Genomic DNA, 14,266 nt, shown 5'->3' with positions numbered 1-14,266 from the left:
AGGCACCCTCGCGCGGATCGTAAATTTTGTGTTGCGTCAGAATGAAAAAGGGAACATCATTGTTGAAAATTTTTGAACTCGTCCCGTGCTTTAACTTAAACTTTAAACCGTAAATTTGGTTGACGGTGAAAACATAGTTTGTTCGCACTTTCGTTTTGGATGCATTCTCGAATATTTATGAGATATAAAACCATTTTATGACTGCTTATCTCGAATCGGAAACATTTAATAGTTTTTAATTATTTAAAAAGCCAATTTATTTTATTATTAATTGTATTATAATTATATATAATATAACACACATTATATAAATAGCCTTGGTAGGTAAGTATACCTATACTCCGCCAAATAATGGTGCTGATAATTATGTTGATACTAAAATTGACACCTGTTATCACGACGAAGGTAAAGTCGTAATAATATAACTTGCACATTCAGTTTTTGTGTCTTATAAAGTTGTAAGACAGGTTTCCAGCCCATCATAAAGTAAATATGATGTACTGTAAGACATTAATTGATTCATTAATTATCTAGTCCCGTAGAGCACAGGACTTGTTTGAACTAGAGCAATATGCCAAGTAAGTAAGATGTTAATTGGGTCGTGTAGTAGGTTCACGTTTAGAATTCTGATTATTAAATGAAAACAGATGTAAAACTAACAAAAAACTTTTTCTATTTAACTTATTTATGAATATTAATCGAGAAAAACGTGATAATAAATCCAGCATTTTCAAAAAAATCAAAAAGTATTTATTTTCTTTTCTTACATGTTTTTCTTAAACTAGTTACTGGAGCCTCCTTTTAAGCAAAATATGCCTGTATCAGGAGACCCCGCTCTTCTATAACAGTAGTAAATAGGTAAGAAAATTTCGTTACCTTTACGTTTTACAAATAAGCAATTAAAGAATGTTTGTATAATGTGTGTATGTGTGTGTATATGTGTCTGTGTGTGTGTGTGCGTGCGTGTGTGTACGTGTGTGTAAGTGTGGGCGTGCTCCGGCAATGAGGGTAAATTCCTCCTGTCTAGCCCTACGACGAAAGTCTTGGGGACATTTTATCTCACCTATGACGTCAAAGCGTGCTTTTTCTCATTTTGACGTTTAGTAAATAGTAACTGATTTGACTAGTTGGAAACTAGCCTATTGTTTGTGAATTAAAAATGTAAAATCACTGTACAGTGATTATCATTTATACTTCGCTTCTTCTCTTCATGTGGGTTGTAAGACCAATGATCGTCATCATAAACCCTGGTGTCAAGGTACCTACTTCCTGTTAGGCCGACAAAGGTCCGCGACATGGTTATTGTAACAACAACATACTTAGGTTTTTTTTTTAATTTATTTAAATGAAAAACTTAAACGGTAGATTTACAAATCATCCCCGCCAAACTTATGAAGTTTGATGGCGAGTAGCGCTCATATGCTTATATCTTAATTTACCTACCTATTTATTGATGGTTTTTTATTTAGGTAAATAAAAAACATAATATATATAAACCACTTTGTAAGCTTGTCCTTTGTTTGGTAAGGACTTTTCAGGCTTGAATCACCTGATTGTCCGAAAAAGTAAGATGATTCCGTGCTTCGGAGGGCACGTTAGCCGTTGGTCCCGGCTATTAGCCGTAAAAACATCTCTACCAGGCCTGTGCCCAGCAGTGGGACGTATATAGGCTGTTTATGTGTATATATATACATATATATAGCAAAAGCAACCCTCCTACCGAAGCAACAAACACAATATTATACCCTAAACGGTTTCAATCAACGTAATCCACAGTATCTGAGTCATTCCAAATATTTACTCCAATACGATTCGGGAGTTCCACAGATTTTTCCGCGATTCCCTTTTACAATCAGATGTTGCTTATTGCACTCACTCCCTCGATATATTTCCTCCGAAAGAAGTAAGCTTCCAAGAAAGCACGATAAGAATTTCATTTCCTTGCGCGTGAAAGCCTCCGCTATCTAAGGAAGTCACTGACAAAAATACCTAAGTGATAAAAGCTGAATTCAGTTCAGGTGGCTCGAATATTGTGTCGTGGATTTTATTTGGAATTTTCGCGGCTTACGAGAAATGTTTCGGTGGGGAATTGTTTATTTTATTTTACTTTACTTTTTCATATACTTACATAAAATACTGAAAAAAATAAACAAATATTTGATGGTACCAACTCATGAAAAATTGCATGTTCCCTTCTGATAAATTATGAAACTCTTTATAGTAATATTACGGATCTCAGGCGTGAGTTTAAAACTAGATTGATGGAATAAACTTATAGGTACACAAACTTTATATGAACATACATACTATGTAGTATGAAATTTCAACCAGTTATGTTTTTCTGTACAGGTAGTTACCTACCCTTAGACCTAGAGAAATGTGTCAGGATCGAAGCAAATGGAATTCCATAGTCTCTGCTTACCCCGGTGGGAAATATGCGTGAGTTTATGTGTGTATGTGTATTGGTAAATACTTTCTTAACGGAAATTATATTTATATTTCAAAGTACGATATAAATAAAATATACCCAACCTTTATTCATATAAAAATAAAAAGTTGACTTCTCCGAATAACAAAAAAGACCGAGCGCTTTGATTTTATGAATTCCCAAAGCTAGGTCAGAACTTTGTCCCGATCCTTAAAGAAAAACGAATAAAATCAAAATTCTTCTCTTATATCAACAGTGACTTTTACTTTGTGGATGATAAGGCTCTAAATTGAGTGCGAGGAGGCCCGCACATGGTTTGATTTCGCTCTAAGGTCTCAGAATCCGGATGACATCTTTTATCGCGATGAATTCCGATTCACGTCTTAGAGTTACAGAAAAGCCGCTTTAAGTAAGTATATTTTAGTTTGAATAAAAATATTTTACTATTATTTATAGTTACGACGAATAAATTAAAGTTTATTTTTTTAATAAAACGCAGCAGTAAATAAACCATTAATGAAATTAATTGTAATAAAATTTTATTATGGGAGTACCACAGTCATATAACATTTAAATTTAACACCAATGACTCGCCATTCGATATATAAAAATTCATAAAGTTCATTAATGAAAAATTATGTAATTATGTAAATAAAAAGCACATAATACTCACATTAATTAAAATCCTTTTGAAATCTTCGTATAAACACTCTATAAAATTAATGTCGACACTGATACACTAATAAACAATATTCATTAACACTTCAACGCACTATATCCAGTATAAATTCTTCTAAGTTTCTTGTAAGATCACTATGTAATTAAAATAATTAAGTGAAAAGTAATTAATCGAAGCTATTAATCTGTTAGTGATGAAGTCCGTATAAAGCGCATCCACTTGTTCGATACGTATGGTCTATACAAATCCTTATTTACAACTGACACTGTTGTCCATACTATAACAGACTCGTGGTCGGAGCTAACCTAGCGCGGAGAAGGCATCTGCCCGGCATCGCACAGAAACCCCACAATAAACGCCATATCAAAACCAAAATTTTCAACACTACTTTACGACCCTAACACACAAGATCGACTGTACAAAAAAAAGTCACGAGGTAGGGGAAAAATTTCGTAAGCCATTATCCGGCTTTACACAAAAGTTTTGACACGAACACTTTGCGCTTGGGCACAGTCTATTTTAGTGAGGCGCGAGACGGCAATACTCGTTCTATGACTAATGTCTGCGCGTGGGACAGGGATGGCTAGACGAATGTGTGTCGCATTTGAATAAAGTTTAGGGGGACCAAAGAATATCGTGAGCCACGGGACGCCGAGTAGGTGGTGATAAAGCATCGTAGCGCGCTCGCTCGCTCTCAAATCGAATACGATGAGTAATAATATTTAAAAAGCAAGATTTGTTACCTGTCGACCGCCGGAGATAATACCCGGAGTTTTTTGGGAGAAAAATACAATTAACTAGCCCCGGGTATAAATCATTTTGTTACGAATGCTCGGTTTCAGGTTGTACAATTATATTCCCTTTACAAAAAAAGAAAGGTGACGGTAATAGAAAATTGTGGCGGTATATTTAGTGGGCAGTCGAACGGATCAGATAATTAGTGTATAACCACGGGTCTGAACGAAACCCGGGCTCTGGATGCAACAAAAACTAATGGAAGCTTTTTACTGGAACGTAATGAAAAATCATTAGATAGGTACTTAATTTGGCGTTGTTAGTTACATCCGCAAATATTTTTTGTATCATATTCACTTGAAGACTTTTTTCAAGCTATAAAATACAATCGTTTAAAAAGTTTAATAAAAATAAAATAAAGAGAAAACGGCTCTATTGTTTTAAACAGCAATTTAATGAATCTCCCACGAAGATTACAGGCATCAAACGTAAATTTAAAAGCTCTTTGGTTTCGCTGCAACGAGTATGCAATAAGAGGTGAGCACTCAATCGATGTAATTTTAAAATTGCGACCTGCCCCAAGCCTCAATTACAATGTGGGACTCGGGCACCTCGGCTCTCGCAAGTGCACCAATCGGAAATTGCCCGACAAGACATCTTGGAAATTGTCGGTCGAGGGCTTTCGGAATTGCGGAGCCGACCGACAAATCGGGACCCGAACAACGCAAATTACCGACTCAAGTCGATTCGAAAATTGCATCGAGTCGAGACCCGCAATCGGGAGGTCGTGCACGGCCTAATGAAGACGTTAAGCTAAATCGTGGCCGCTTTTATAGAATGTTATGGTGTTTATATTGATTTTTATGAGAATATAATTTTATTACTGCCCGCGCGCCGCTGTGGGCGTTACATGCCGGGTTTATTCATCGTTGTTTATCACCGATAAGTTTCTGTTTCATTTCCAAATCGATTTTTAGTTGGCAACGATGTGTAAATAATGATCGGAACAAGTCCAAAAATGTTTATGTAGAGAATTAATGTGAAACGCAAAGGTGCGTTCACACCACACTGAAACGGGAGAAATAAATCTCGGCGCATACAAAAAGCGGTGTCACAATAATCAACACAAGCAATTTAATTTAAGCGACATAAACACGGGGCTATCTGGCACTGGCATCGATATTAAGGGTGTGTTAAATGACAAACTGCGGCCGGGAGAGAAATGCTTTAAAACGGTGTAATTTTTACTGTTTATCTTGGGATCGGGATGGAGATCGTGTATTAAAAATACCGTCGATGAGTGTTTAACATACCTTGGCCGCTCGCGCGAATTAAGTTCATCTACATATTAAAATAAGGGACGTATAAAATGGCGATTCGCTCCGCGGTTTCGCGAACTTACATTGATTAAAGGCTTTCGCTATGTACGCTCTGAATGGTCTTCTCTTTTTAATTAACGCTTTTTTGGTTTTATATTACTATTTCGAATTCACAGGCATGTAATTTGGATGGAATATAAAATCGGTTGGAGGTAAATTGTGGTTTACGCACGATAATCATGTTGTCTACATTTCCTATGCTACCCTGCTGTGATGGTTACAGTCTAAATACCGTACAGTACCTTTCCTCAAAAATTTAAATGAAGTCAATTGAGTATGCAAATGTTATTGTTTATTTTAATATTCTTTATGAAAGTTTGAACAACGAAATTTTAAATGAGCGTAATATTATAAAAGTACCTAACACTCAATCTTTCCCATTGCTCGAATAGAACTGAATCAAGCAACAAATCGTGCAAGTGCCTCTTAAATATAAACGTTCAGTAGTATATGCAGGGATATATGAATATTACTGCGGTATAATCGATTGAACACACCTCTTGATGAAGATATTATAGTGAACAGGTTCAGGTTTATTTCTGGACCGGTATGCATATCCTACCTACATATAGATGTATACTGTAGGATGCAGAGGTTAGGTTTAGATGCAGCAAGCCGTGTTGCGAGATCAAACGTAAGTTCTACATCATAAGACTCAATTGGGCAATCGCTACAGCAGGTTCACAAGGAGTAAATAATAACTTCAGAAGTTGTTTAGAATACTATATTATGCTCATAATTACCAACTTACTTCCGTAGTCATTTCAAGAATTATTTCAATAATATAAATTCACGACTATAATTAGGTACCCATTGGGCTAGTTGGAGGTACATACATCGCAAGATGAACTGAGAACCCCCGTTTTACCTAAGCTTTCTGTTAGATCAACGTAATACTCGTATATGGTATATAATGGTCGAGCCAATAGTGTTAGTGAAAATTGCACTTAAAATAAATTAATAACTCTTCGGTGCTAATTCGGTACCGGGGTTCCAACGGGAACTCTCAATTTGAGAAGCTTGTGACACACAGGACCACACTGACTATAATGTTCTTAATAAAATTCTTAGCATCACCTATAAATAGAGGTAGGTACGCATGGTCTACTATATCCATAGTTTTATTTATTTATTTTTATAGCCAGAGAATATTAATAACGTAAATAAAACCAAAATAATTAGTAAAACAAAGTTAAAAACAAGGTTTTGCTCTAATGCTAAATAATAGCCGAGTTATGAACCGCACTTTAATAAAAATAAAACATAATTTAAAGCGATACTTCATAAGGCGAGTAACTTGTACAATATTTCACGAGAGTGCCGTTTCTGCCACCCAATATTTCAATGGCCAATAAGCTACTAACCCTCGAACGTCCCTGTAATCTAAACGACCTTTTTTAAAACTAATAAAAGAGGTCGTTAAAAATAGCCACCGAAAATCTCAAGTGTTCTGGAGCGGACTTATCTCTGTAAACAAGAGCAAAGTTCTACCGCTGGTATAATGATAGACATCCATCACGATCCGTTTGTACAGTATATTGGGTACTACATCTGGTTTTAAAATCTCTCATAGACGCCGAGAGTGTCGTGGTTAATGTTCTTTCCGTTTGATAAAAACGTTTATGTATGCAACAAGTCTTGAATGAAAAGGCTTTAGCGATAGTTTTTTTTTAGATTCAAACTACATTGCGAACAGAAGTAATAAACTGACCAAAACACGTAATTTCTTAATTAATAATATAGAAACAAGCTTAGAAAAGAAAAACGTACCTAATGTTCGAAACACAAAACAATTCCGTATCATCTTCAAGGAAAGCAATTCTTGCTTACAGATACTTATTAAGCCCTTTACTTTCAAGGTTCCAATCGACTTAGTAAATATTGAAGCCTGGGAATTGATTAAAACCAATCGGATACTCATTGAGATACAACTTTATAATAATACAAGAACAAAGCCTGCGGTGTTGCGAAGGCTTTATAATTCTGCTCTGATTACAAAGGGGAGCCGGCGGCTGCTATTTCGTCTTGTACCGTTCGTGTAGTACATAAATTATCAGATATTGATGAAGACATTAAGCTTACCCGGACAACAATTATTAAATACCGCTTTTTTCATTTCAGATTGCAGGGCTGTGAGACTGCTGAAGAAATTAATGAAACTGGAGATGAGTTGGTTAAGGAAGACGAAGTAACCGCTGGTGGAATTAGAATAATGAAGTAAGTTACATAATATCATAAGAGATCCAAGTGACACACAAAGTACATATAACAAATTAAAAAATATATTTATTTTCAATAAAATATAAAGGAAGGGATAGACGATCGTCTGAAAATGGATTAAGTATACATTTACGATCATAATATTTTGTTCCAAGTTCTTTAAGAATATTATTTTAAAATGATGATAACAGTATATAATTTTAAACTATTGCACTTGACCTAGACAAACATATCTAATTTTGTTTCTCGCTCTAATTCACTCAATTCCTGAGTCTCAGCCCTACTGACCAAAGGGAATCCCGACAAGTCCTTCATACGTGCCCCTAATTCAGCATGAGGACATTCGTCGACTTTCATTTCCGATTCAACCAGTGTTTTGCTGGTCCTTTATTAACAAGCGATTGTTTTCGCGTCAGCTTTTGCACTTTGCTGTATCCGTAATGACGAACTGGATTTTTAAACACTTATTAATTCCACTTCTGTCAGTCAACGTGACAACCTGTTTCGCCTAATTCCAATGGTAATGATCCAGCGGAACAAATAAGATTTATTATATACAGTTCTGGCTTGCAATTATTGAATGCTTTTTAAAATTCTGTTACATCTCTTTTAAGGGTTGTTTGTGATTTTTGCATCATCGTCATTTTTATTACTATTGACAGAGAATACGGCAGCGATCACCGCAATTAGGTTCGTATTCTTGTAGGTTTTATTATTTAAAATTATAATCGAACAATCGCATTGAAAGACAGTAAATGATTTATGTGGTCTCGCGCCTTTGCTTTAAATAAAACATCGCCGTGAGCTTTCAACATGTACGAATGAAAGTCACGATTGTAATTTTAAAACGTCGATACGGATGTTTGATGATTTTATTATTATTTATACTTTATTTACCGTCTGCATTGAATGGAGTATCAATGTGTATCTAGGATATCTTTGTGGGGCGATGCGACAAGTCGTGCCACTTGCGATCACATACATGGGAAGTAACGAATACATCTGTCTGTGCGTCCTGATCGAGTATGTTCTCATTCATATGTTTGAATAGTGAAGTGATAAGATCATTTATATAAAAGGTACTCGCTTCTTTTAAAAGAGGTATAGATGTAAAATTACTAAAAGTTATTAGGTAGGTACTACAGGTAGTAAATATTACGGAGCTTCTTGAAACTGGCTACTAGCTTTTAATATAGTCAGTGCTATCATCACTGCTTTTGCATACAACAATGAAAAGACAATAAAAAAGCGATAATATGGCTATAAAATAGATTTATAATAAAATACAGAATAGAAATACGACATACGACAATATAAATTTTATGACCAGGTGCGAATTGAATAATGTAGGTAGGTATGTGTATTTGCACACAAGTATTTTTTATTTGCTATTTCGAGGGAACATTGACATTGACTATTGACGCTCATAAATGGTGAATCGAAGTCAGAACTGTTAAGTTAATGAGGTCAATACTAACCTCAGTAGAGCTAACATGCCCAACGTGATAAAATTTTGTCACGATCATTTTATCGATTCTGTCGATATAATTATGTCGTTTTGTCGATTGGTGCTAATATGTGAACCCAAATAAGTCATGTTGTTCTGTCAAAATACGAACGAAATCACGTGACACACATGTTAGGGAAAAAACAAACTTATTGACTTAGACAAAATTTATTTAATCGATCGATAATTTTATATGGAGCTTTAGGTAGAGCTACGTACACAATGAATGTCATCCGGAATGTATGGCCATTATGTTATATATAAAGAATGATTTTTATATAAATTTTGCATTGAGACGGACCTTTTTAATATATAGATAGTTAGTACTACATGTAAATTACATATTTGTTTTCTGAGACTAATTAATTTCTACTCATAAAGATATTACAACCAAAATATTTATATAAGAAGTTAATGTTAGCTCTAATGAAGGTATTTGTATGACGCTACCATTTGATATGGAAATTAAGATTAAGATAAAATTACACTGCTTATAAAATCGAATAAGTAGGTATACGACATTTTAAGATAATGATTACTGATAAAAGCTCAATATAAATAAACGATTACAGACGTTACGATTCGTTGTCATTTATATTAATTAAATTATTCTAATAGTGTGTATCAATGGTTAAAAGGAATTTCTTAGATTAACAAGTCTTAATTTAGAAGTTATTTTGTTGAGAAATTGATAACGAAATCACACATTTCTTTCGTAAAATACGGTTCATTTATTAACTATAATGCAAACGCTATGCTACGCTATGCTATGCTATGTGTCTTGTTTGTATGCAAACTAAATACCTATCACATAACATGACATATGGGATATGGGGTATTCAGAGGTACATCCATCGTAAGATGACTAAACTAAGTACCCACACCTCACCGAGCTAAATAAATAATACGAAAGCCAATTTCCACAAAACGGAAATTTATTAAAATATCAACAAGCGAATTCACGAGCAAAATAAAGACGGTCCCGTCAATGCTCGGTCTTTGAAATGCATGTGACAACCAGGAGGACCGTATGCGAAAATTCCCCACATTGAATATTCGCCGTATGCAAGCGATGTCAAGTGGCGTGTGCTAGTGAATAACAATCGACGACCGCTGGCAGCCGCGGTGATGAGCTCAGGTCGTACTACGTGCCCTCGGACAATGACTCATCTAGTTTAGCTCTTGTTCCGTGTATGAAATGTTAATACCGGAGTGGATGTTTTGAAAATGAAACGATAAAAATATTTACAGTTGTTGGAACTTCCAGGAAGATTTTCGCATACGTTAGGACACTTTAGGGGTAAATGACAACTTGTAAATGTTTTCAATGAGCACATTCTATTTATATACTTCTTGCCTAGCTCTTAATTCAGACATGAGACCTCAATGTGACATTTGCCGTCCGATCAGTAACACTATTTGAAAATAAATTAATTAACTCCAATCCAATATTAGATTACCGCCGAAATTGAAATTACTATCGAGTTGCTTTCGAGTAACACAACGTCATCGAAAACCGATAGTAGCGGCTTCAGTTGTCATGATCTTGGAAACGAGAGGGAAGACAGTCAGCTTGGAAATGAACCGGTGACGCCAGCCAGGACTTCTGAACGCCATGTCCGGTATGGATTGGCGTGGGAACTTGAAGCAGTGTAAATATTACTTTATATGTATTCACTGCTGCTATTTTTTTAGACTATGGATTAATGAGGGACTTTCCAGCGCTACGTTCTCAAAAAAAACTGTAGATGGCGCTGTACAGTTTTATCTTCCTTTAACCTTCTAATTTCATGGATAACAGACATATTGGCCCCGATTCCTGCAGACACCGCCTAATTTTATTTAAAGTTATATCCGTCGTTTTCATATCCGTCGAAAAGGAAAGGGACGGATGATTCACAGCTCTTAATTTTAGGAAGAATGAGTGAATGAATGAATAACCCGGGCGAATCAAAAGGTACGTCGCTGGTATGCAATCCGTTTGACGTGCTGTCTACTTAACTGTGTCGGGTTATTGACGGATGTAAAATTTTTAGACGGTTGGTTTAGATTTGTGCTTAAAATTGACGTGTGTTCCATAAATTTTATGCTTGTCGATTACCCGTCCCTTTCCTTTTCGGCGGATAAGAAAATGACAGATATAACTTAAAGTAAAATTAGATGGTATTTACAGGAATTAGCACCAATATGCATCTTTTATCTTCTTTCTTTTATAATATATAAATGATGACCCTTCTAATTACAGCCAATATATTTTCTATATATTTTAATACAATATATTTACCAACCATTAGTATTCTGATCAAAATGAGAAGAAATATTTAGGTCGCAACATAATTCTATACGTATCTGATCCAAATATAAAGTAAAAATTATTTTTATATATGCCTCTTCTATTCATCATCATCAGCCCATTAACGTCCCCACTGCTGGGGCACGGGCCTTCCCTATGTCATAAAAATAAACTTTTAAGTAAGTATAAAGTATTTATTTCTTCTCCACTTATATATCTACAGTTACAGTGTAGATGGTAAATACAAAATAATTGAATGTGAAGAACTGGAGTCTGAACTAGGATACCCTTTGTTTCAAAATACCAGGACCCCTCCTCTAAGATAGTGATAGACAACAGAAGTTTAACAATATTAAAGTTGTGTAACAAAATGAAAATAAAATAATTTAATTACTTACTTATGTGTGCCTGCCTACTATTAAGAGAATCAGTGTCACTATTGGACGAAGTAGCTTCTTTGTTTATTCGAACAATATTTCGAGGAACACATCAAAATAAATACCTACCACGGTGGTAATAATTAGCCGTTTAACACGAATGACACCGTATCAAATCGAATTGATGCCAAAATAATGACTAAATTCTGTTTAAACACACACATTAATGTAAAGAGGAACTCAAATTACTTAATGCCGTTGTGCGGGCCGTCAATTTATCAAAATGCCGGTAATAAGCCTCAAACACCCGAAAAGTTGCCTTATTTTTCATTCGAGACAGGTAATTTTAATGCATATTTAATGGGCGATTCTTGGCTTCAAATTCGCTAAGATAAGGTACGACTATAATGCATGCAGTTTGTTCCTGTGTTATTTATTGTGTGATTTTTGGCAACAGAACGTAAGTCCGCTACTTGGCATGGGTAGATGTGCAATGTGCAATCTTCATAATGCATGCACTTTTGCTGGGTTAACGCTTTGGGCTTTTTCTACTGCCACACTGGCGTTAGTGTATTTATGGGCGAGATACGTCATCTTTGACGAAAATTGTCTCCTAGATGATGCCAAAGTCATAGTTCCTTTAAAAAACTACGTAAATTGTAGATACTTATATGATTTATGACAATATTTGATCAGTTACTATTTATAATGACACAAAAGTCGCTTGTTTATTACAAGTCAAATTAAATACACTCTACTCTGTAGGTACATACATAAACAGCCTATATACGTCTCACTGCCGGGCACAGGCCTCCCCTCAATCAATCGGAGGGGCATACTCCACCACGCTGCTCCAATGCGGGTAGGTGGAGGCGTTTTTACAGCTAATAGCCGGAACCAACGGCTTAACGTGCCTTCCGAAGCACGGAATCATCTTACTTTTTCGGATAATCAGGTGATTCAAGCCTGAAAAGTCCTTACCAAACAAAGGACAGTCTCACAAAGTGATTTCGACAATGTCCCCATCGGGAATCAAACCCGGACTTCCAGATCGTGAGCCTAACGCTCTAACCACTAGACCACGGAGGCTACTCTGTAGGTACTCTGTCTCTCTATTTAAGAGCTGCGCTCTTGTCGGTGGAGTAACCGCCATTCCTCTCTTCTTCCCGCCAAAACCTTCACCTCCCGATACGACACGACCTGCACCTTCTCTTTTATTTGTTTCATAAATGTTATCCTAGGTCTACCCCTTCCTCTCTTCCCTTCAATTTTTCCTTCTATAATGTTTGTTATAAATGAATCGTGTCGTATCAGGTGGCCAATCATATTTGCTCTCCGGTTCTCTATAGTCTTCAATATGGTTCTCTTTTCTTCAACTCTTTCCAGCACTTATTCATTTGACACCATTTCAGTCCAGCTTATACCCTCCATCCTTCGCCAACACCACATCTCAAACGCTTCCAACCTCTCTCTGTCTCTCTGTGTCATAGTCCACGTTTCACTTCCATAGAGTGTAATGCTCTGTAGGTACATATACGTTAAATTCGAATGGAATCAGTACTTTTAATATAACAATAATATAAACAACCTACTCATTATACATCCTTCTAGTGAACACATGTCTTCTCTCAATCTACCTTTATAGAAGTATGGAACATACTCCACCCCACTGCTCTACTACGGGTTGATGGAGTAAAGTAGATGTGGCCTGTTTTTACATCTAATAAACACTCAATATCTATTACGTAGGTAACGATCGTGTAATAGCTTATTAGCTACCGTAATAATAAAATTTACATTTCACATTAGCTCTCTATTAATTAGCCATAATTATGTCATAAAAGTTAAATTACGTTACTTATCATCATCTCCCTAGCATTATCCTTATGGTTGTCTGGAAGAAATCGCTTTAAGCGATAAGGCCGCCATTTGCCATGTACTTAGTTAAGAGACTTTTTGTAATTATTTCTTTTTATTTTGGTGCAATAAAGTGTATTTGTATTGTATTGTATTGTATCCCGTTATACACAGAGTCCGTTTACCTAACCTGAAGATTTGACAGGTCCGATTTTTTACAGAAGCGACTGCCCGTCTGACCTTCCAACCCGCGAAGAGAAAACCAGCCCAATACAGGTTAGGTCACATACCTTCGAAAATGCATTTCTAGGGAATGTGGGTTTCCTCACGATGTTTGTCCTTCACCGCCGAACACGTGATAATAATTTATGATCCAAACATGAATTCGGAAACAAGTTCGACAATCATTGGTTTAGGCCTGTGCTGGATTCGAACCTGCGACCTCAAAGTGAGAGGCAAACGTTCTACCAACTGGGCTACCATGGCTAAATTACTTTCCTTATCAATTAGTATAATTTCAGAGGACTTACATATTTGTGGATATAGGCAGACAAAGGTGACGATTTTCCTCAAAATACACGTACCTGAAAAAAAAGGCGGACGTAATTAAAAGAGGAAATGCGATGCGTAAATATTTTATTATAAATTATTTCGTCAGTGATATGTTGTCTGGGCACGTCATGAATAATTCCGAACTCATGTCCGGTCCAGACGCTTAATTGAGAGAACAAGATTACGTTTGACGATATCGAAGCGTGTGAACTTTTTTCTGAATCTTAATAACTTTGTTT

At 35.9% G+C, this 14,266-nt stretch overlaps 1 protein-coding gene across 2 annotated transcripts in view; it reads right to left on the bottom strand.

Annotated features, from left to right (window-relative positions):
- Window positions 1–14,266, bottom strand: part of LOC126370114 (homeotic protein antennapedia-like) — a 188,259-nt gene that overhangs the window by 141,809 nt on the left and 32,184 nt on the right. The window contains exon 1 of one of the 2 annotated variants that reach the window (XM_050014853.1): window positions 3,102–3,348. The exons of the other annotated variant lie outside the window; for it this stretch is intronic. The gene's annotated coding sequence lies outside the window, so the exon portion shown is untranslated. Of the gene's footprint in view, window positions 1–3,101; window positions 3,349–14,266 lie in introns of those variants that run through there. 2 annotated transcript variants of the gene reach the window in all.

This window comes from Pectinophora gossypiella, chromosome 10 (assembly GCF_024362695.1).
Source record: "Pectinophora gossypiella chromosome 10, ilPecGoss1.1, whole genome shotgun sequence".
Classification (NCBI taxonomy): domain Eukaryota; kingdom Metazoa; phylum Arthropoda; class Insecta; order Lepidoptera; family Gelechiidae; genus Pectinophora; species Pectinophora gossypiella.
This window is presented reverse-complemented; position numbering and strand designations above follow the sequence as displayed.